This window comes from Suricata suricatta, chromosome 3, assembly GCF_006229205.1.
Source record: "Suricata suricatta isolate VVHF042 chromosome 3, meerkat_22Aug2017_6uvM2_HiC, whole genome shotgun sequence".
NCBI lineage: Eukaryota > Metazoa > Chordata > Mammalia > Carnivora > Herpestidae > Suricata > Suricata suricatta.
The window spans coordinates 112968662-112994184 of record NC_043702.1 but is presented as its reverse complement, the minus strand read 5'-3'; the positions used below and the strand labels follow the sequence as shown (position 1 = coordinate 112994184).

The following is a 25523-nucleotide window of genomic DNA, read 5'->3' as shown; positions in this document are numbered from 1 at the left end:
TGTTTTCTAGACTGGCTGCACCGGTTTGCATTCCCACCAGCAGTGCGCACAGGGTGCGCCTTTCTCCACACCCTGACCAACCAACACCTGCTGTCTCTTGTGGTGTTGATTTAGCCATTCTGGCAGGTGTAAGGTGATATCTCATTGAACTTTTGGCTTGTATTTCCCTGGTGATGAGTGATGTTGAGCATCATTTCAAGTGCCTGTTGGCCATCTGCGTGTCTTCTTTGGAGAAATGTCTGTTCATGTCTTCTTCCATTTTTAATTGGCTTATACATTTTTGGGGTGTTGAGTTTTATAAGTTCATTATATTTGGAGGGTACTAACCCTTTACCAGATATGGCATTTGCAAATATCTTCTCCCATTCCATAGGTTGCTTTTAGTTTTGTTGATTGTTTCTTTTGCTGTGCAGCTTTTTCTCTTAATGGGGTCCCAATAGCTCATTTGTGCTTTTGTTTCCCTTGCCTCAAGAGGCATGTCGAAAAGAAGTTGCTACGGCCGATGTCTAAGAGGCTGTACTACCTGTGTTCTCCTCTAAGATTTTTCTGATTCCAGGTCTCCCATTTAGATCTTTCATCCATTTTGAATTTATTTGTGTGTATGGTGTGAGAAGGTAGTCCCATTTCATTCTTTTGCATGTTGCTATCCAGTTTTCCCAACATTTGCTGAACCCATTGGATATTCTCTCCTGCTTTGTCGAAGATTAACTGACCATATAGTTGTGGGTTCATTTCTGGGTTTTCTATTCTGTTTCATGTGTCTGTTTTTGTGCCAGTACCATACTGTTTTGATGATTAAGGCTTTGTAATACAGCTTGAAGTTTGGAATTGTGATGCCTCCAGCTTTGCTTTGCCTTTTCAAGGTTGCTCTGGCTTCTTGGAGTCTTTTGTGGTTCCATACACATTTTAGGAATTGCTTGTTCTAGTTCTGTGAAAAACACTCTGGTATTTTAATAGGGGTTGCATTAAATGTGTAGATTGCTTTGGGTAGACATTTTAGCCATATTTGTCTTTAGTGAGCATGGAATGGCTCTCCATTTCTTTGTGCCCTCTTCAATTTCTTTCATCAATGTTTTATAGTTTTCAGAGTCCAGGTCTAATCTTGTTGGTTAGGGTTTACTCCTAGGTATCTTATTGGTTTTGGTGCAATTGTAAATGGGACTCTTTTCTTAATTTGTCTTTCTGCTGTTTCATTATTGGTTTATAGAAATGCAAATAGTGAAAGTTTGACTTCTTCCTTGCTGATTAGGTGCCTTTTATTTATTTTCATTGTCTGACTGCCAGTGGCTAGGACTTCTACCACTAAATTAAATAACAAGTGAAAGTGGCCATCCCTGTCTTAGTCCTGACTGTAGGGGAAAAGGGCTCAGTTTTTCCCCACTGGGGATGATATTAGCTGTGGGCTTTTCATAGACGGCCTTTATTATGTTGGGGCATGTTCCTTCTAAACCTACTTTATTGCGGGTTTTTATCACGATATTGTTAATTTTAAGGTCACTGAAAAAGTATAATCTCTTTTATTTTTAGGTAGTCACAACAGATGAGTTTTCTTTTTCTACTTTAAATTTTTGAAACTTATCCTCTGAGGAGCTGCCCATATGGAGGTCCTGGGAGAGCGGCCCATCTGGGGAGGGCACGGAAGCGCCCCACAGTCTTGCCCTCACACCTCACCTTACACACCTCTCCCATCTGGCTGGTCCTGGGTTGGAAACTCAGGAGGAATATTGGAAGTTCAGTCCAAGTCTTGACTGGAGTTGCGAATACTTCCTGTGACACGGGCAACGTGTGGTTCGCCAGTCTTTGCCTGATGAGCTCCGCAGGACAGAGGACCCCGCACAAGCCGCCTGCCTCAACGCCAGACAGACCCTTCTATCGGGATAGCTGGTCTCACAACGTACTGGTGTCACATCCCTAAGCCAAGTATAAATGATTTTCATCCTACCCGGAAATTCTTTGTTGGGGAATGATTCTAACTTTCAGGGATGCCTAAATAAAGGATACAAGCACCCCAGTGTGCATGCAAGACAATACATTGGGTGTCATGAAGACATTACAATTACAATGGGGAGGGGAGGGGGGGAAGGAGCTTATCCTTTGAAAGGACCGAGAAAGAGAGAGAAAAATCACCCTTGTCCTGGAGATTTGGTGAATACTCCATTCTGTTTTTGTCTACAATTTCAAAACACATATGACGTTTATTTTGACTTGATTCAAAGTGACAGACTAGCTTCTAATCTTAGTAATTTCTAATTTTCTAAGCATTTGATTTCTTTCCTCCTGCTTCACAATGTGATCTAGTGTCCTATGTGACAGAGACTACGTGAGTGTCTGATCTACTGATTCCATTCTAATCTGCAGTCTAGTCTTATGCAATCGGCATGCTAATTTACTTACTGCCACTGTACTGGTCTTTTTTTTTTTTTTTTAGGAATGTTCACTGATATTTTCACCAGTTTATTCTTCCGAAAGAAATTTATAAATTCAAGTAAAGTTTAGAAACTCCAAATAAATACCATTGGGATTTGTATTCCTGTTGCAACAAAGCTATAAGGTGAGAAAGAATGAAGATTTTTAAATATGTAGCTTCACGTCTAAGAGATATATATTAGACATACATCCCTTTTATATCTCTAACTTAAACATCGCACATTATAGTTTTCCTCATATAAGTTGTATACAATTCTCCAAGAAGACTATGCCTGAGTATTTTGATGGGTTTTGAAGATACCATGAGGGAATTTTTTTTTAATTTATGTATTTATTTTGAGAGGAAGAGTGTGAGCAGGGGAGGGGCAGAGAGAGAGGGAGAGAGAGAATCCCAAGCAGGCTCCACACTGTCAGGCAGAGTCCCATGCAGGGCTTGATCTCAGGAACTGGGAAAAAATGACCTGAGCCAGAATCAAGAGTCAGATGCTTAAGAGACTGAGCCACCCAGGTGCCCCCAGGCAGGAATCTTTTTTTAAACCCCTGTAATTTCTGGGAGTTGAGGTAAATGTTGAGTGGCTTATTGCTGCTATTTATGTTATATGCACCTATTTCTTGAAACTTTTTATTAATTAGTATCCCTTTTCAGGTGATTATTTTATATATTCTGATATTACATTTTGTCTCTTCTTAACAAAATTCATACTTTTTAGTTCCTCTTCGTGACTTATGGCACTGAGCACCTACCAAAACAACTTTAACGCACAAAGTGGTAGTGATAATTTTTGGTTTTTACAAACATTATTTTTTAAAGTTTATTTATTTTTGAGAGATAGAGAGAGTGCTCGCACGTGCATGCATGCACAAGTCAGGGAGGGAAAGAGAGAGAGGGAGACAGTGAATCCGAGCAGGCTCTGGGCTGACAACAAAGAGCTCCATGTGGGGCTCGAACTCACAAACCATGAAATTATGACCTGAGCCAAAGTCAGATGTTTAACCAACTGAGCTACCCAGGCGCCCTGAAACATATTATTATTGAATAGACTCAAGCACTAGTCTTTGACCAGCAAAGCTCATGCTGACTTGGGTGGTGAAACAGGTGTTACCTAGAGCTGAAGACAGCATTTCTGGAGTTTATATATAAAGAACAGGCAATGGGGTGCCTGGGTAGCTCAGTCAGTTAAGTGCCTGACTCTTGATTTCGGCTCAGGTCATGATCTCATGGTTGGTGAGATCGAGCCCCCCGTTGGGCTCTGTGCAGACAGCATGGAATCTGCTTGGGATTCTGTCTCTCTCACTCTCTCTCTACCCCGGCCTCACTCACACTGTCTCTCTCTCAAAATAAATAAACTTTAAAAAAATGGGTACTAACTTTTAACACCCTCTTTTCAATACTTTTTGAATTTCATACAGTGTGCTTTTTCACACCCGTTCCTTAAGATGCTTCTCAATAAAAGACTTCGGTGATAGCGCTCGCTTCAGCAGCACATATATTAAAAGACTTCGGTAATCAACATTTCTGGAAAACTCGGACTATTACAGTCTCCATCTGGAAATCTGCGATGCGTGTTAGTGTATCAAAGTCTTCAGGGTGTTCTACAGCAAGGAACCTGTTCACTTTAACACAGCGTTTTCCAAATGTGCCTGATCATGGAATCTCTCTTCTGCAATTCTCATCTGTCGGGAATAATTAATGCCTGAATTGAACTCTGGGACTTCCCCAACTCAGTAACCCTCGCCTACTGGACACTGGCAACACATCAGTGGATAATGGTCACCAAAAACACTGGTCCTCATCCTTCACTGTGGCCAGATGAGGTCAGCAGCTGAGCACATCCATCTCCTCCAGGCCTTCCCAGAAGAAGGTTCGGGGAGCACAGACCTAGTGGCCATGCCCATCGTCTGCACAGGTGGCAAGCACAACCAATGCCATCAGACACCTGCTGCCCCATACCGCCAAGAAGGTGATTCACCACATGGGCTCTCATTCCAGAAACCATATGCCAGGGGCCCCTGGGTGGCTCAGTGAGTTAAGCTTCCGACTTCAGCTCACGTCAATGATCTCATGGTTCATGGTACAAGCCCCGCGTCAGGCTCTGTGCTGACAGCTCAGAGCCTGGAGCCTGCTTCTGATTCTGCATCTCCCTCTCTCTCTGCCCCTCTCCTGCTCATACTCTCTCTCTCAAAAATAAATAAATGTTAAAAAAAATTTTTAAACAAATAAGTAAAAAAGTAAAAATAAAGCAATAAGAAGTATTCTGGGAAGAAGCTACAGTTCTTCATTAAAATTTTTAAATATATTTGGAACTTTTATATATATAAATTCATCATTTACAAATTTCTTAATACTCTTGTGTTTTATTTTCTTATAAAAATCATGCAGAAGGCAATGATTATTTTTTCATTAAGCCCCACGTGGAAGCCTCCAATCTCTTCCAGTTGCTACCCTAGTAGGCCAAACAAATATTATTTTCCATCATGTTTGGAAGTGATAAAGGTTGGGAATCACCCCCCTAAGGCAGTCACCGAAGTCCTCTGAGGATGTGCCGCTCATTCTCCTGGTCAGCTCTCTCAGGGAGTTAAGGAACACAAGCAATAGTGTGTTCCCCTTGCTGCTCACGGTCCCTTGCTCCTAGCCTGTCATGTTTTTTCCAACTTCTTTAATTAAGAAAATTTTCAAACACATAGAAAAGTTGCAAGCTTGGGGTGGGGGTTGGGCGAAATAGGTCATGGGGATTAAGGAGAGCACTTGTGATCAGCATCAGGTGACATATGGAAGTGTTGGATCACTATATTGCACACCTGAAACTAATATAACACTGTATTTTAACTATAATTAAAATAAAAACTTAAAAAAGAAACGAAAAGCCGAAAGCTCAATACTATAAACAACTCTATACCTACCACCTGCATTGAATTATTATTGCTAATATTTTTCCATTTGTTGCTTTCTCCTTCTGTCTCTGTCCCTAAATACATTAGAGATATTGCAATACCTTATCCCTAAGTGCTTCAGCATACATTTCCTAAAAATAAGGGCATTCTCCTACATATCCCCAATGTAATTGTGACATTCTAAAAAATGAACAAAAATTCACTAAAATCATCTAACGGCTATTCAATTTTCAAACCTCTCCAGGTGTATCATCATTGTCACTTAGTTTTTCCAACCTAAACTTTAATCAAAGTTTGTGTACTCCATTTGTTTTTATTTATTTCTGTTTTTGGCCTCTCCCAAACTGAAACAGTCCCCCATCCTTCCTCAACGTTCTCTCCGTCCCACCATGACATTAGCTTGGTGAAGAGAGCAGGCACCGCAGAGTCCTACCAAGCGCCCTACATCCCAGCCTTGCCTGAGAGCATCTTTGCTTCCTCCTGTTAAAAACTCCTATTCCATTAAGTTTTGTTCCTTCGGACATGTCACCTACTCCTCCTCCTTCTCACTGCTACCTTCTGATGGTTCTCTGATCACTGTTCTTCTCTTTTTTTAAGTTTTATTTATTTAAGGAATCTCTACACCCCATATGGGGCTTGAACCCACGACCCCAAGATCAAGTGTCCCATGCTCTTCAGACTGAGCCAGCCAGGCGCCCTGATCCCTGCTTATTTATGGGCATATCCCTGGCCATCTCTATCTGTTTCTCTATCTGTTCACCCCAAGTGAATTCAGAGGACCCCATCCTCACAGCCCTATTTGATCTCTGACACCTCCAGCAAATTCAGAGGGCCCCACCCTCACAATCCTACTTGATTGTCAACAAACACTTCAGAAATCTGTCTGTCTTCCATTCCTCATCATTTCTGACCTCGGTTAATACAGGATTAATACTTCCTGTCTTTTTGCCTTCAGTCTCCTTTCTTCCTCTTCTCATTCCAACCTTCAAATCACAATCCTTGCTAGGACGATCTTTCTAAAATAGAAATTTGCTCACATGACTCTAAAATCTTTCAATGATTCCTGGGGTCTTAAAAAAAAAAAATTCAGACTCCCTTAATCAAGCCCACAAAACCCTTTATGAACTGGGCCCCACCCATCTCAAAATGTCATTTTCTCACACTTTCCGGTACAGACCTCCTATCGTGAAATCTCTGTGGCTTCACAATCGTGCTTTTTCACAGCACATTGTGCTTCATGGTCCTTCTGTATGGACAGTGCTCCCCTTTTTCCCAGCTGTCTCCTGCTCATCATTCAAGGCAGTTTAAGAGGAACAGATTCTTGAAGGCTAACCTCATCCTTTTTCAGTTAGCTATAATTGTGTAACATCGACGGGCACTCCTATCATATCGTTTCATCAAACTCTATGGTAGTTAGTGGTTTGTTTATCTGTTTCCCCTTCCATACTTGTAAACACCTTCACAATAACTTTGACAGTCAAACATACTTAACCCACTAAAAGCTCCATAAATGCTTCCTAAGCAGTTACTAAGTAGGTGGAGACAATCCAGCTCACATGGATATGGACATCCCATAATTTCTCTTTTTGGTGTTTTGTTGTGTATTATTATTCTATTTATTTCCTTGATATAGTGAAATTGGGTGATGTTTAGTGGTTTTCTACATTATAGAACAATTTGTATAACAAGAGAATTATGTTTGCTAAGAAATTGACAAGGAAAGGATTAAGGTACTGAGGAAAATGAGAGACAGTAAAATGTAGTGGTTGACAAATTCATTAATATATTAAAAGGATTACACATCATGACCAAAAGGGGTTTATTCCAGGAGTGCAAGACAGGTTCAACATACAAAATCAATCAAAGTTATACACCACATTTTGCAGTAATTCCACTATCGGGTATTACCCAAAGAAAACAAAGCTTCAACGCATGTCCCAACAATAGATGAATGGATAAAGATTATATATACATACACATATACATATATACACATGCATATATTTATATATTTGATATATATACATGATACATACATATGATCTATGTATACACACTCACAATGGAATATTACTCAGCCGTAATAAAGGATAAGGTCTTGTCATATGCAACAGCATGGATGGACCTAGAAGGTATCATGCTAAGTGAAGCAAGTCAGAGAAAGACAAATACCATGTGATTTCACTTATATGTGGACTCTAAAAAACAAAACACAACAAACAAAAATTAGAACTAGACCTAAAAATGCAGAGAACAAACTGGCGGCTGCCAAGAGTGGGGGGGTGGGGCTGGGAGACATCGGCCCCCGGCCATAGAATATAGAAGTCAGAGGGGCACAACAGGGAACATGCTCAGCGGGGCTGTAACAGCTCCCCACGGTGACAGATGGCAGCTGCACTTGGGGTGAGCACAGTACAATGGACTTGCTGAATTACTAGGTTGTACACCTAAAACTAATGTCATATTCTGTCAACTATACTCAAAAAAACCTCCCAAAAACAACAAAAAAAAGTTATACATCCATGAGTACAATGAAGGGGGCAAGGCCACATAAGCATTACAACTGAAACAGAAAAAGCATTGGGCAAAATTCAACATCCTCTAACAATATCAGTAATCAGAAAACTAAGAATCGAAGAAAAATTCCTCAACCTGATAAAGGTCATGTATGAAAAACCCAGAGCTAATGTCATAGTCAATGGTGAAAGGCGAAGGTGCTCCCCTCACAGCGGGAACAAGGCAAGGATGCTCTCTTTCAGCGCTTGTATTCAACACAGGATTGGCTGTTCTGGCCAGAGGATCTAGGCAAGAAAAAGAAATAAAAGAGATGCAAACTGGAAAGGAAGAATAAAATTATCTGTTTGCTTATGACATGATGACATGTAGAAAACCCTACAATACCACAAAGAAAACTATCAGAAGCTAAGAAAGGAAAGATACAAAAATTGACACTCACAAATCAGTTGCATTTCTATCAGTAACAATAAACATGTTGTTTTCTGTCTGCTGGGTCTGTCCATGTTGGATATGGGGGTTCTGAGGGGTGATGACTAGTAGTTTCATCTATTTCTCCTCAAGGTTGTTGCCTCAGGCATTTAAAAAACGTTTTTTAATGTTTTTTATTTATTTTTGAGAGACAGAGAGAGATAGCACGAGCAGGGGAGGGTCAGAGAGAGGGGGAGACACAGAATCCCAAGCAGCAGGCTCCAGGCTCTGAGCTGTCAGCACAGAGGCCCATGTGGGGCTCGAACCCATGAACTGTGAAATCATGACCAGAGCCAAAGCCAGACACTTAACCGACTGAGCTACCCGGGCACCCCTCCTCAGGCATTTTGACACTCTGCTTTTTAGGCACATACATATTAAGGATTATTAGGTCTTCTTGGGAAAATTGACCCCTTTATCATTTAGGTAATGTGCTTCTTTATCCCCAATAATTTGCTTTTGCATCTCCTCTGTCTGAAATTAACATAGCCACTCCCAATTTATTTATATTACTGTTACAATCATGTATTTTTTCCATCTATTTACTTCTAATCTCTATGTGTCTTTATATTTAAAGTGAGTTCTTGCAGACAAAACATAGTTGAGCCTTCTCTTTTGATTCACTCTGACAATCTCTTTTAATTGGTACATTTAGACCACTGACGTTCAAAGTGATTACTGATACAGGGGTGCCTGGGTGGCTCAGTCAGTTAAGCAACCAACTCAGATCCTGACCTCACAGTCTGTGGGATCGAGCCCTACGTAGGGCTTCTACTGACAGTGCGGAGCCTACTTGGGATTTTCTCTCCCCCTCTCTCTGCCCTTCCCCCCATTTGTGCATGCTCTCTCTCTCAAAATAAATTTTTAAAACCCTTTAAAAAAGCGATTATTGATACAGCTGTGTTAATAAATACCATGTTTGCTGTTTGCTCTCTGTTGCCCTTGTCCTTTGTTCCCATTTTTGTCTTCCACTCTTTCTCTGCCTTTTATGGTTTTAACTGAGCATGTTATGTGAGTCCATGTTCCGTCCATTCAAAACATATACATTATACTTCTGTTTTTTAATTCTTTTTTTAAGTTATTTATTTATTTTGAGACAGAGACAGAGAGAGTAAGTGGGGGAGGGGCAGAGCCCGATGCAGGGCTGGAACTCAGAAGCCGTGAGATCACCACCCGAGCCGAAGTCAGAGGCTTAACCAACTGAGCCACCCAGGCACCCCTAAATTCTTTTTAGTAGTTGCGCTAGAGTATGCAATTCACACTAACAACTAATACAAGTCCACTTTCAAATACTCTATCACTTCACACATAATGTGAGTACCTTATGATAACAAAATAATCCTAATTCCTCCCTCCGATCCCTCACATCATTGCTGTCATTCATTTACAGAAGCAAACATAAGCACACGGGTGTATATGCACATAAGACATACACATAACCACACATAATCAAATCCAGTATGGTTATCATTTGAACAGATTATAGCTGTTAAATCAATTAAGAATAAGAAAAACAGAAGTTTTATTTTACCTTCACTTATTTTTTCCTCAGTGCTCTTCCTTTCATACAGATCCCGGTTCCTAACCTATATATGGGACCAGATGGCCAGAGTGAGTTGGATTTGGGTGTTTTCCTTCCCCCAGCTCAGTTTAACTCTGATAACATCCCAGCAGGTTAGGTTCTAGTTAACTCGTTTCTTCTTGTTAAAAACAGAGTGCTCTGGAGTATTTCAAAGACTTTTTTTAATGTTATTTGAGACAGAGAGAGCACATGAGCAGGGGAGGGGTAGAAAGAGGGGAACAGAGGCTCTGAAGCGGGCCCTATGCTGACAGCAGAGAGCTCAATGCGGGGCTCAAACTCAGAATTGTGGGGTCATGATCTGAGCCGAAGTCAGACACTTAACTGACAGAGCCACCCAGGCGCCCCTCTCTGGAGTATTTCAGAATGATTCCTTCTTCCCTCTTCTTACTGAAAGCACAAGGGGATTTTTCTCTGATCTTTACTATAGCAGCCTGGTCAAGTTCCTGGAGGTAAAACTCATAAGAGCGTGGGGTCCACTGATGACTGGGTCTCCCTGGGGTTTTTAACTGTCACCCTTGTCCACACTGTGTTTCCAGTAGTTCACCGATGACAGTCCAGGTCTTCCTCGATCCCACAGCTGTTTCTGCTTGTGAGTCTCTGCTCTGGCATCCTGAGCAGTGACTCCCTGCATTCATCTGTCCTACAATCTGGGGGGCGGCAGTTTGCCCTGTGTCCTCTCCTCTCTTAGAGATCCAAGACGAGATCTGTAATTGTAGGTAACTGTTCAATGTGTCTAGATTCTTACCTGCTGTTGGGGCAGAGTGGCCAAGCCATCCATTTTATTATGGCTATATATTTATACATATATTCTGGCATTAAATCAAACACATCCCTGTAACATAAACATTTTCTTTAGCAGCATCTTAGCAGCTCAATGGTAGATTTCCAGACATTTACTTCCCTGGCACCTGATTCCATAATGACAATGTTTGCTTGCAACTTTGTAGTGATAGAATGTTTGTGTTAAAGTATTAATAATAGCCAAAGGTTTCTCAACCCTGTCTGGGAGAATTCCCTTTCCCAACTCAACTTTCCAAACCCAGATTACCTGACCAGTAACCAGAAAACCTCTGTAGATTATAGTAATTTAGTGGTGGAAATATTCTCAAAAGCCTTAGTACAGAAGAGAGAAAAGTTTCCCAATATGCAATATGAGAAATACGTTGCCGTTATTGCACACCCTTCCATCATCTGTTAATATACCTCCAGCCAAAAGATATAAGCTCTGAATAAAAATTGCTGGACGAGGTTTTTAGTGCTCTTGCCTTTAACCAGTAAACTGAGAGAAACAAGCTCATTGGAATTCTTTACATGAATTCTACTCTGCCTTTCCAACACTCAAAGAGAAAGTTACATACCATATTCGAGACCATGTCTTGGTCGTGCTCCTTACCACGTAGGATGTATTTTTGTGTTGTGTTCCACATCGTAAGTTTAAGATGCAAACATATAGATGGGGCCAGTTCTAACGCGCACAGGTTAAAGAATTAACCTGAATCCCTTACAAACTCTTCCAAAAGTGAAGAGGAGGAAACACTCCCACATTACGATGAGGTCAATATTGCCCTGACCGCCGCCCCCCAAAAAAAACAAAGACATCAGAAGAAAACTACAGACCAAGATCCCCTATAAATGTAAACACAAAAATCTTCAACACAACACTAGGGCACACCAAGCCCAGCCACATATAAAGGGGACTATACACTATGACTAAACGAGATTAAACCCAGGAGTGCAAGATAGGTTTAGTACAGGAAAGAAGTTCCTGGTACTTAAGCGAACCAGCAAGTCAAAAGCACTGCCCTCCCCTTTTTGCCCTTTTCTGGCTAGCATTTCTGGTTTTGTTTGTTAAGTATCCCTGATTTCCTTAATTTAACTACATGTTTCATCATAAAAAGAAAAAAAAGCATGATTGTGTATATTCTTGCAAAAACATAAGACCGAGTCTCCTCCTATTTGGCTGAAATACCATGATAACATGTCAGAAAGCAATATTAACCGATTAATACCTGCATGTTAAAACCTAATGGAAGCTTCAGAAAGTTTCATTGTTGTCAGAAAAAAATACAAACTATTCAAATTAAAGTGTAGCAAAACGCCTCTGCAATAATGGAGGTGATCGTCGGCAAAACATATTTGACAACTTACGCTGCTCACAGCAACATTTCAAAATAACAATTAAAAATGCATCTGATTTTTTAATATTTTGTGAAAAAATAATTTTTGTCTAGAAAAAAATCTTGAGGATTATTAGAATATAACAAATGAGGTATTTGAAATGATTCTATTTTAAGAAATATATTTTGGGGGCACCTATATGGCTCAGTCAATTAAGCATTCAACTTTGGCTCAGGTCATGATCTCACGGTTTGTGGGTTTGAACCCCATGTCAGGCTCTGAGCTGACAGCTCAGAGCCTGGAGCCCGCTTCGGATTCTGTGTGTGTCTCTCTCTGCCCCTTCCCTGCTCGTACTCTATCTCTCTATGTCTCTCTCTCTCTCAACAATAAACATTAAAAAAAAATAATAAAAATTTTTATTTTTTATTTATTTAAAACCTTTTTAAAAAGGTAAATTTTTAACCTATAAGTAGAATGAAATGCAATGTGATCAAATGTGTTACCATTAATTTTTACAGTGTTTTGGTAATCAAAGTGCTTTTCTCTATATATTTGTATAAATGTAAATTATTATACATTGGTAATAATGGAGATCCACTATGTCCTCATTAGTTATTAACCCACAACAGATTAAGATTTTATACAAATTTAGAGAAACTTCATGAAGTGTTTGGTTGATGACATAGTTGGGTCAGCAGAGAAAAAGATCAGTGGGAAAACCCCAGACTCTAAACTGAGAGAGAATTTAATAGCCATTTAGCCCTTTCAACCAATGAAAGGATCCCCTCTGAAATAGTCTTATGCAGTCACAGATGGGGGCTTGCTCTACTGTTCTCTATTCTAAAGACTAATCACTTGTTTCTGTTTTTGTTTTTGTTTTTAAGACGCTCTGCATTGACAATAACCACCATTAATGAAAAACGTGCTTACTGAAGTCTTAACCAATTTTTAAATATCCATACTCAGTCCCTCTTCACCAAGCACAGTCTAACTCAAACTGAACTCTTTGCCATGTGAACAGAAATAAAGCCGTAATTAACAAATGTGCACTGGAAAGAATCAATTTCTTGCCACGGAGCATGTTTAAACCACAAAACCTTAACACATATGAGAAAATGATGGGTTGATAACCCAAGTAACTCTATTTAATTCATGGTTACATCTAATTCAATATCAGAAGTGTTATCTCAAAAATTAAATACAGCTAAAATGAACATGTAAGTTTTCAGCAAGGTATATGCGATTTTGCCAAGCTTGAGGAAAATATTAGCAATAACATACTAAATTTCACAGAAATGTCATGTTCAGCAGGTGTTCCAGAAAATGTTACTTTTTATAGAGTGCCCATTTAGCAAAAAACAGAATAACCATATGTGGAAATAAGCACTTTTACAAGATGGTCAGATGGTGAAATTATACCAGAAATACCAGTTAACAAGCACATGTTGATTAAAGAGCCATGTAATATATGCCTCAATTCAGACGATCCTATAAATTTTAAAACATGCTGTGTACTGACTAAAGGCTTATTTTGATAAAATCAGACCCTTACTATTTTTTGAGACTGTAAATAAACAGGAACACTTTTTGATTACTGTATGTCCCCCATTCCCTGAGCCTTCTTGGGGGGGAGTTACTTAGGAGATACGAATTCTTAAGTGTGCTCTTAAAAATTATAACCTTGGGGCACCTGCGTGGCTCAGTCAGTTAAGCATCCAACTTCGGCCCACGTCATGATCTCCCAGTTTGTGGCTTCGAGCCCAAGTCGAGCTCTATGCTGACAGTTCAGAGCCTGGAGCCCGTTTCGGATTCTGTGTCTCCCACTCTCTCTCTGCTCCTCCCCTGATCATGCTCTGTTTCTCTCTGTCTCAATAATAAATAAACATAAAATATTTTTTAACTAAAAAAATAAGAATTATGTCCCTTATATTAATTTGATCGATTTTTTTATCTTCCTTTAAAAAAATAATTTAGGCGTGCCTGGGTGGCTCGGTCGGTTAGGCGACCAACTTCGGCTCAGGTCATGATCTCACAGTCCATGGGTTCAAGCCCGGTGTCAGGTCCTGTGCTGATTTAAGGATGCAGATCTGAACCAAACTGACTCCATGACAGGCTTCAAGTTTCCCTCTGACCTTGGAGGCCTAGGTGTCAGTTTCTCAGAATCATTAGACAATAAAAGGGCACATATTGCCCAAGGCAGGAGGGACCACCCTTGTAACACCCAATCAGGAAAGGCCAGCTGACACCCTTAACATTCCTAAGGGCAGGCCTAGAGATAGAAGCTATAGGTAATCACTTATTGCTTAAGGCTAGTTACACCCTACGTTGAGGGTCCTGGGTCCACTCTGTAATTGGTTAGTACTTTAAATATTGTGATTGGGTCCCGCCAAAAGTAACGAACACTCTGGACAATGTGTATGGTTAGAGTTACTGCCAATGATGTTAGGCGATAATGATTGGACCCCTGTACCTGTGTCACAGTTTCCTGTAACTCCCCCTTCCCAAACCCAAAAAGGCCCTGCCCGCCCTTTGTTCGGAGCTCTCAGCATGGATCCACTGCGCTGGTAAAGTCTGTGAGCCTGAGTTTAGTTCCCGGTGAGCCTAAACCCGTAATAAAGCCCTTTGCTTTTGCATCTGTGACTCGGTCTCCCTGGTGGTCTCTGGTTTTTGGGGATGACATTGAAATCTTGGGCATAACACTGACCGCTTGGAGCCTAGAGGCTTGCAATTCTGTGTCTCCCTCTCTATCCCTCCCCTGCTCACTCTCTGCCTCTGTTGCTCAAAATAAAATAAAGACAAAAAAAATTTTTTAATAATTCAAAATAATGAAAAAGCAAAATTGTACTATGATGCCCTTTCAAAAAAGAAGCCAAAAAACACGGGGGAAAGTTCGAGTTTTAGCCCCTAAACATCCTTATATTGAGACGCAGCTATGAGACAGAATGCAAGGTAGGGGCAGGGTCTTTTATACATTTAAGAACACATTAAAGGAATCCGGATTTTATCCTAAGGGCAACAGATACCAACTGAAAATTTATAAACCAGAGAGTGTCTAGCTAGATTTATAATCAAGGAGGATCACTCTTGGGGCCCGGAGGGTAACTCAGCTGGAGGCAGAGATGGTTTGAGACTCACACAGAGGTCCGGAAGAGACAAGCCAAATGCTGCCCCAGGCACCCTGTGCTTCCCCTCCCCCACTCCCATGGACTGGAAATTCAATGAACACGACACCTCATGTGTTCTCAACTCTCTTGTATTCCTAGGCCTTTAGCACCAAAGCAGACACACAGCAGGTACTCAGTTCTCAATAAAATCTGTAATATGAATGACCAAATGATAGGAAAATAAACGAATAAACTGCATGGACACTCGACGGTGTGAACGCCCAGGAAGCTTTGCACACGGTCGCTCGGGGCAGGTTTCCAGCCTCCTTCTCCCAAGCCCAGGAGCAGCAGACCCACACCACTGTACTCAGCCAGATTGGAGAACTTACGTACAGCAAGTACACAATTCTTGGGTGGAAAGAAGGAAGCCAATCATGGGGATCATGCTCATTTCAGAGCCAGTTCGTTACTAAGGAAGGCCTGGAGTGAGACACATGAAGGGGAAGTCATGTTTGTTTCACTCATTCGTCCATTCATTCATTTCCTCGATGAGCAAGTATTTGTTGAGCAGCCACTGTATGTTGGGCGCTACAAGACACACATAAATAACGTGGCCCACATGCTCTGGACTCACTGCTCAGATCCGAGCTTTGCCAGGTGGTATGGACTATGTGCAAGTTACTGAACCTCTCTGTGCCTGAGGTCAATCAGTCTCCAATCAGTCAAATGAAGCTAATGACAGTTCACTGATCCCAGAGGGCCACTGTGAGCCTTGGATATTTTATGTAAAGCACTTGACACACAGTGCTTGGCAATAACTTCAAAACATAAGCTACTTTTATTATGTCAAACTGGGAACTTGCAACTCCAAGATGGCCTTTACTTTGTATCCTACAATGTGAAAGATGGGGAGATGGGCTTCATTTCCAGGACAGGCGTGCAGGCCAGGTCTGAACAAACAAATGTCATACTCGTACCGTGCGCCAGACACAAGGGTCCGTGCGACATCTGGGATGAATTCACTAGAAAGCTAACGGTCTGAAGTCAGACAGAACTGATGGAACCCCCAAACTCTTCTTACCCTTGGCAAATTACCAAATCTCCCTAAGTCTCAGTTGTCTCCTCTGTAATGCTGGGATAATATGAACAACAACAGTAATAATAACACAGCTACCTTACAAGGCTGCTATGAGGATTAAAAGACACAATGCACATACAGTAGGGACCCTGGTATATACCCACGTTCATTAGACATGAGCTACGGTTACTATTTCTCAAAAAAATCATCTGGATTGGCTGTGAATATCCTCACCTAACACATGAGGTTGTTGAGGCTTAGAAAGTTAAATGAGTGACTTGACAAATACCTACGAAATGGGAAATGGAAGATTCAAGCACAAGTCTAGATGGCACCTGGGTGGCTCAGTGGGTTAAGCGACCAACTTTGACTTAGGTCATGATCTCTTGGCTTGTGAGTTCAAGCCCCCACGTGGAGCTCTGTGCTGACAGCTCAGAGCCTGGAGCCTGCTTCGGATTCTGTGTCTACCTTTCTCTCTGCCCCTCCCCTGCTCGCGCTCTGTGTCTCTCTCTCCTTCAAACATAAATGAACATTAAAAAAGAAGAAATTGCTTAGGTTATAAATATTATCATATACTAGACTTAACATTTAAAATTGATATATATAATTCTTCACAAAAAGCTTTGAATCTTTGAAATGTTTATATGTAAGTTTCATAATACTTACATATAGTTGTAAAAAGGGCACAAAGAATTGTTGAATTTTATGTTAAAAATATGGCACATAATAAAACAGGATTTGGGCATCCTAAGTTTTTGTTTCATACTGAAGATAAATGCTCCAACTATGGCCAGTTTTATAGCATATTTTCAATATGTTCCCATCACAGGGTCTTAAAAATTATAGGTCGTGCAGAGAGTTTTACCCAGATATGAAGGTTTGCAAACAAATCTTATTACATTTCCGCTCACACGGCTCCCAGAAACAATTTTTAACACAAACAACAAAATGCAAACAAACAAAACACAGTAGAAATCTGATCCAAAACTTTAACAAGCAGAACAGGTTGATTTTCATTCTTTAGAGACACAACTCGGTGGGGAGCAAAACAATAAAAAGAAAAATAGCGTGAACAGAAAAATAAAATGAGGGACATATAGCTCGAGTAGAAAGCATAGAGAAAACGAGGGGAGGGACTACATAAAACATCAAAGAGACAGCACTTTTATCCTAGGAAAAGGCAATCTTTTGGGAGGTTCTCAAATCATTATGACCCAAATCCAAAAATCAAAAATGAATACTTGTGTCATTCTAAATTCTAGTATATCAAGATAAATTATACCCCTCATGATATGTTTGTCATTCCTTTTAGCAGAAGAATTTGTTTCAAGATATGCAAAGATACAAATTATTATAAAAAACATTTCATGAACTGGGGTGCCTGGAGGGCTCAGTTAAGTGTAGGACTCTTCATTTCTGCTCAGATCATGGTCTTGCAGTTCATGAGATCAAGCCTTGCATCAGGCAGAACCTGCTTGGGGTTCTCCTTCTCTCTCCCTCCCTCTTTGCCCCTCCCCCATGCTCACGCGCGCTCTCTCTGTCTCTCTCTCTCATAAACATTAAAAAATTCACGAATTGAATGCATTATGCACTGTCCATGTCTCACCACATCAAGCTGTGAACGACCAACTCTATTTGTCTAGCTTTAAGACTTTTCTCACCCAAGTGACAGGCCTGTATTTCTACTACAAATCTCACTTCCTCAAACTCAGCCTTTCCAAAACCAAAGGCATTTTCCATCAGACCTTTCATCCATCTTCAGACGGTGGTTCCTCTGACTCAGATGTGCCTGTGGGCATCTGCTCCTGTCCCTGGTTCTGAAACGGGCTGGTACATTAAGAGTCTGTTGACTGATTACTCTGCCACTGGCCCATTATTTCTGTTCCTTTAATTCCTTTCTTCAATCCCTGGTCTTATGTCAACTCAAAATCTGAGAAAAGACCACACTTGCAAATAACATTCAGAAAGAATGTATTAAAGGAAAGACAGCCTTGAAGAAGCCACAGGATAATGAGGTAGAAGCTGGATTCTTTAGAGTGAGGCAATCATGAAGAAAATGAGAAGGAGCATTTCCTGACCTGACTGAAATCTGGCATTGCGTATACCTCTTTCTCTTAAGAATTTTAGCAAGGAGAAAGATGAAACTCACACAACTGAAAGGTGGGCAGGACTATGAGAAAAAATGTATGGAGATTTGAGAATGTTTGTGGGCAAAAAGGAAGGAATCGGTCAAGACAGAAATCTAAAGATAAACATTCTTGTTGCTTGTAGTCTTGTACTTCTGACTTCATCCTTCCCATTGTTGCCAAAGTGGTGTGCAAAAACGCATGTCTGATTACATCACTTTCCAGCTAAAATCCTCCAGGAACTCCCCCATTAGCTACAGGATAAAGTCACAGATCCTTAGGAATACTAGATCTCTGTGGTCTGATCATTGACTCTGGTCTTGCTTTGGATACTGGCCGTGGTGATTCTCAAGGACTAGAGAACCAGGAATCCCTGGAAGTTTGGATTCAGGATCCTGGATCAAAGCAGGAATCTGTATTTTTGCAAAGCTCCATGGGGGATTGGACGCACAGCCGAGTTTGGGAACCACTACACCAGTACAACAGGGTAGTTTTAAGGACCACCAGGCTTTGCAGCAAGAAAGAAGCCAAAGTAAATCCCTGCTCTAAACTTTAAAGGCCAAGTGGCCTTGTACAAGTTAGTTTCCCTAAGGATCGAAGATATTTTTCTGTTCTGTAACGGGAATAATAACTTTCTCCCAGAACGTCATTGAGAAAATAGATATGTAACACTTAGAATATGTATGTAAACACTCCATAAATGATGTGAAGTCTTAATAACTATTTAACACCTAACCGCTCAAGGCATCTGCCTCCTCATCATTCCCCACCTTGGTTCACGCTCCCCTCCCTGCCCGGTGCCCTCACCTCATTTTTTTCCCTGCTGACTCTAAACATTGAAGATGGGGTTCCTGAAATCTCCCCCACCAAGCCTCTGTAGTTGCCCCACCTCAGTCTTCCTTCTTCCATTCTCTAGGCTGGGCCAACTACCGTCCTCTCTGATTCCTAGCACCCTGTGCTTACTTCTCACCATTCATGCATGAGTATTTATTGAGCACCTACTGTGTACCAGACACTGAAGACACAGCAGAGAACAAAAAGATATGTTGACATTCGAATGGATAAGAGAGTAATAAATAACCCTGATTATGAGTAAATAATTATACCGCAACCGACTATTTGGGTCTGTTTTTCTCTACTAAATACTAAATCCTTCAAAACAATATTAAATTCATCTTTACATCTCTGGCATTCAACAACGTCTGGCATAAAAGAGATATTAGTAAATAATCTTAACAAAGAGAAGGGGGGGCACCTGGGTGGTTCAGTCGTTGGATCACATGACTCTTGATCATGGGGTTGTGGGTTCGAACCCCATGTTTGGCATGGAGATTACTTATAAAAAATACATAAATAAAACAAGATTTAAAAAAAAAATAAAGAGAAGGAAGGGTTAATTAATGAAGAAAAGTCCTGGAAGAAGACCAGAGTGGGTGAAATCATGAATGCAAATGAGAAAATTAGCTTCGAACAAGAGAAGGAAGAGCTCTTTTACTGAACTAACTAAAGGAAGGTTGGAAAGGAGAGTGTTGATGAAGATATGTTTAAAGGTAGAAGCAAGAAGTTGAGGGGATTCAAGCCTGATGGCGACCATTTTTGAAACATACAAAGCAGTGCTGAGGGTGCGGACCTGACCTTGGACCAGACGACTTTAAGGCAGACAGCCCCCCAGCCAGACTTTGAATCTTAAGGAGGTAATACAAAAATGAGGGACAATTTCTTAATCACCTGTGGGGCTGGTGGAAGCAGTAACAGCACGGATTTAGGAGCAGTGGTCCAAGGGCAGTGGTTCCACTCAGCAGGGCATATTAATGAGACTGTCCTTGTATCATTCATGACTGTAGCTGTGGTATAGGATGCCGAATCTCCTGGCTCTTGCCTGCATCGTGAGCCCCCTGCTATCGTCTAATAAATTCCTTTTCTACTTACATTAGCTAGAATCAGTTTTGTTTGATAAGCTGGAGTGGGGAAGAGGGGAGAAGAATCCAGGAAACTGGAGGTCTTGGTAAGGTCCACCAGCAAATACTTTGTAAGTAAGAAAGCAGGCACGCCTGGGTCGCTCAGTTGGTTGAGCGTCCAACTTTGGCTCAGGTCAGATCTCAAGGTTCGTGGGTTCGAGCCCCACATTGGGCTCTGTGCTGGCAGCTCAGAGCCTGGAGCCTGTTTCCGATTCTGTGTCTCCCTTTCTCTCTGCCCCTCCCCTGCTCATGATCTCAATCAATCTCTCTCTCTCTCTCTCTCTCTCTCTCTCTCTCTCTCTCAAAAATAAATAAATGTTAAAAAAAAAAAAAGTACAAGTAAGGAAGCAGAGTACCACTGAAATCTAGGAGATTGTGGTCAGTCAATGGAAAAAAAAAAAAAAACAAGTGGTCTACCTGGTCAGTTTTCTGTTCATCTCAAATACCACCATCATTTTGGGTGAGTTCAGACCACTCATCCAACACACTGGTTTCATAATTCCTTCTTCTTTACAACCTCACTGACCTTAACTTCCTTCCACTCATTTTCAACAACCTGTTCTCCTGGCTCAATCTTATGAGCCATTTTGAAATCTGTACTTCAAATGACAGCAATGAATAGAGGGCAAGTAAGATGTGATAAATTTCAAAGGAAAAAGAACTTTTCTATAAGAAAGAAAGAGCAGTCATTTGGAAGTAGAAGTGGACTGATTCAACTTACCACAAGATAAAAGACTTGGGAGACTGAATAACCTTACTCAAGATGGCACCAACAGGCGTGGTGTTCCAGAAGGAAAGCCAAGGTTAATTAAGAAATAGAGATGAGGGGAATGTTCTAGAAAAAAAGAGTATTTAGGGGACGCCTGGGTGGCTCAGTCGGTTGAGCATCAAACTTCAGCTCGGGTTATGATCTCATGGTTCATGGGTTTGAGCCCCGCATCAGGCTCTGTGCTGACAGCTCAGAGCCTGGAGCCTGCTTCAGATTCTGTATCTCCCTCTCTCTCTGCCGCTCCCCTGCTCACGCTCTCTCTGTCTCTCAAACAAAACAAAACAAAACAAAACACCCAAAAAACAAAACAAAACAAAACAAACCCACCTTAAACTAAAAAAAGAAAAAGAGTATTTAGGTAGAAGTTTATTTACATTAGAATAAGTCTGAAGTCCCAAAGGACTCCATGGAAAGTGACCAGAGGAAACTCAGGAAGGATGAGAAAGGACAGGGAAAGGTCAGAACTACAGAGAAGGGACTATAAGAAAAGATCATTGCCCAAAGCTTTCCACATATGAAACAAAAGCTGAAGAAAATTCATGTTTAAAAACAAAGGCAATATGCTATAGAATATTCATCCACTCTTTGACCTTAGGCCTGGCCTCCCAAGTCTGTGTTCTGTGGTGAGTCCTTGAACAAGTTATCTCTTTAAGCTTCGTCTGGAGGTAGCAGCTCCTTTCAGGGTTGGATATACATGAACAACACGTGAGTCTAACACAATGCTCAGGCACTAATAAATACACATTCAACTCTGGAACTCCTACAGGCAGGGACATTCCCATTCTACTAGGACCCACCATGTGATCAACAGAAAAATGCATGTCACTTTTAATGTTAGGCTTTTGTGGTACTATCTCTCTCTCTGTGTTCTTCACGATCTCTAACTCTAATAATTAACAGATAAAAGTAATAGGTAACACAGAATTTTGTTGCCTGAAAGTGAAATCCTACTACTAAACAACCCTAAAAATTGGGGAGAGGAGGTAGTGCTGGCCTTTGAATAAGCTGTTAGAGCTCAAGAGGAAGTACGGAAAATCGCATATGGAAATGACAAAGGGGGACCCCTTTTATGAACCATAGAAAAATCCCTATGAACATGGAAAGTAGAAAACATGCCTAATGAAACTGGTGGTCAGGATACAGATAGAAGGACCTCTAGGGAAAGCATTGGAGGTGCTCCCTGAAACCACCGAAGGTGCTCCCTGGTTCTTTCTGGCTGTGTGTAGTGCAATGCAAGAGGAAAAAGATAACCCAAAGGAAAGCCTGTTAAATAAAAAGGAACCAGGAATTTCTGGTTGTGAAAATTCCCTGCCTCTCCAGATGGCGATAGATGCTAAGATAAGAAATGGCTTCTGGGCAAAGATCAAATTTGAGGCACTGCCAAGAAAACACAGTCTAAACATGAAACAGAGTATGTGGCTATAAAATCCTTTGTTAGGATCTCAGAAAGATCACAAACAGTGTCTCAGGGCACCATTCAGACTAGCAAAAAAAAAAAAAAAATTCAAGGGTTCAAGGTGTGTCTCACAAATCATTGCAATCAACTAGTGGGACAACTCAAGGTAGACAATTGCTTGTCTCACATCAAGTCGGGTATGTCTTTTGTCTAAGGGACAAGATTCACAGGAGACCCACAAAGACTCTAAGATTGTTATATTCCCAGAAACACCGTCGGCTTGGACTGAAAAAGGATAGAGACAGTACACAATGAAAATGTCTTTGGACTCCCCCAAAATTCTGTTGGCGAGGTGGCAGGCTGCTTAGCTGAACCACTTAGCTGAAAACATGTACTATTTCTGATAAAAGGGAGACGGTAAAACCAAGAGCCCAGATGGTGAAGCTTAAAGCCCACCTGGAATCCTCTGGGAACAGGAGAACCAAGTCCTAATCAAGGACCTTCCAACATTTGCCCAGCTGGATTTTATGTACCAGCAACTCCCGGGTGCCTATTTTCCCTTCTAGTCCAAGGAGGCTCTCCTTTACTTATTCCACCATTACATGGGGGGGTGGTTAAGTGGCAAGCAGCTTGTCTCTTTAGCTTACAGGTCTACAGATGGAGAGAAACTACTAAAGAGGTTATATATTTTTTTAATTTTTTAAATTTATTTTTGAGATACAGAGAGACACAGTGCGAGCGGGGAGGGTCAGAGAAAGAGAGGGAGATACAGAATCTGAAGCAGGCTCCAGGCTCTGAGCTGTCAGCACAGAGCCCAATGCAGGGCTTAAACCCACGACCTGTGATATCATGACCTGAGCCGAAGCCGGACGCTCAACCGACTGAGTGACCCTCAAGAGGCTATATTAAGTAGCCCATAGCCAATGAACCCCTAGGCTTGATTTAGAGATGGCATTCTGGACTTTAATCTGATGCTGTAATGGGATGACACTTCCGTGGGCCTTGGAAGGGCCCTGTTCATGTGGGAAGGATCCAGATCATTGGGAACCAAAGGGAAGACTGTGCTGGCTAGCCTCCAAGATGGCTCCCAGTGGCTCCAAGCTCTTGGTATTCACACTGCTGCGTAGTCGCCTCTAATACTGTGTGTTAGTTTAGGTCGCCAATAAAATATGGCACAAATAATGGTGTCGCTTCTGAGATTGGGTTATACAAGATATTGCACCTTCTGTCTGGATCTCTATCTGTCTCTGTCTCTTGGATGAGTCTCTCTGGCAGATGCCAGATGCCAGATTGTAAGGACGCTCACATGGCCTAATGGAAAGTCCCATGTATCAAGAAATTGAGGCCTCTAGCCAACAACCATTAAGGAGATAAGGCCTCCTGCCAAAAGTCATGTCGGTGAGCCCCAGACTTGTCAGAAACTCTGAGCCAGAATCGCCCACTAGATCTATATCTGGGAAACTGTGTCAAATGGTAAGTGTTTGGTCATTGAAGCTTCCAGGTTTGGGGGTAAGTGGTTGCACAGTGACAGTTAATTAAGATCAGGGCTGTGTCCAACTCAATTCTTTATTTCTGTAACCCTCGTTGGTTAGCAAATTTCACAAAAGCAAATTAGTTTTCCTTGTCCCTCCTCTCTCCTCTGGATTTGTCCCTTTCTCAATTTCATAAAGAATTCAAGAGTTGAAAAATTATTTTGGAAGTAGTATTAAACAAAGACTTCTTTGTGTTCCACCGTGGCTGTGGTCGACGCTTTTGTGGAAACGTGGTCCAACAGAGGTTCAAAGGGAACTGAGTAGGTTTGTCTCGTTATAGTTTGCTGTTCCACTGTAAACAGCTTTTATAAACTTTACAGAAAGGTTTTCCTCCCTGAAAAAATTGTCAAGCCTAAAAAAAGTGTGCAATCACAGACATGTCTTTAAAAAGATAAGATATCTGTCAACTACATGTTATGGCTTAGAAGAAAGCTTCTTACAGCTTCCAGCTTCCCATCAGCTTTTCTTATCCCTGTTCTTGGTGTGGTTTGAAACAGTCACAAAACATAAAAGGCCTTCTAAGAAAACCGACTGATTTTCTTCTTGAATTAATCAGTCCAGAAAGTCAACTTTAGTAACTTTCTTTACTTTCTATACCATGAAAACCAGGGGGGAAAAAAGAAACTCCCTTTTTTTTCTGTGAACTACATGAAAATGACTCGAAAGGTACTGAATGTGAAGAAGAAACATAGCTTCCTTATAAATATTTATTGGTTTTAAATAGAACGGTTTACATAATTTTCCAGAAATTTGGAACATTAAAAGCTTAAAGAGCAGGTAATAGGATAACACCCAGCCTAGCCTATTTCTTGATCTGTAAAGTGAGAGTATCTCTTAGAGTTGTTATGAAGACAAAAGCACATAAAAGGATCACCACAGGGGCGCCTGAGTGGCTGAGACAGTTAAGCGTCTGACTTTGGTTCAGGTCATGATCTCACAGCTCATGAGATCGAGCCCTGGGTCAGGTTCTTTGCTGACAGCTCGGGAGCGTGGAGCTTACTTTGGATTCTGTGTCCCTCTCTCTCTCTCTGCCCCTTCCCTGTTCAATGCCTCTCTCTCTCTCTCTCTCTCAAAAAAAAAAAAACATTAAAAATTTTTAAAAAAAAGGATAACCATAAAGTTGGTTCTGTTATGCCCAAGATTTCAATGTCATCCCCAAAAACCAGAGACCACCAGGGAGACCGAGTCACAGATGCAAAAGCAAAGGGCTTTATTACGGGTTTAGGCTCACCGGGAACTAAACTCAGGCTCACAGACTTTACCAGCGCAGTGGATCCATGCTGAGAGCTCCGAACAAAGGGCGGGCAGGGCCTTTTTGGGTTTGGGAAGGGGAGTTACAGGAAACTGTGACACAGGTACAGGGGTCCAATCATTATCGCCTAACATCATTGGCAGTAACTCTAACCATACACATTGTCCAGAGTGTTCGTTACTTTTGGCGGGACCCAATCACAATATTTAAAGTACTAACCAATTACAGAGTGGACCCAGGACCCTCAACGTAGGGTGTAACTAGCCTTAAGCAATAAGTGATTACCTATAGCTTCTATCTCTAG

General features: G+C 41.2%; 1 protein-coding gene across 1 annotated transcript in view; it reads right to left on the bottom strand.

The window, feature by feature from the left end:
• The window catches only part of EFCAB2 (EF-hand calcium binding domain 2), a 107127-nt gene that overhangs the window by 65205 nt on the left and 16399 nt on the right, over positions 1–25523 (bottom strand). The gene's annotated exons all lie outside the window — the stretch shown is intronic.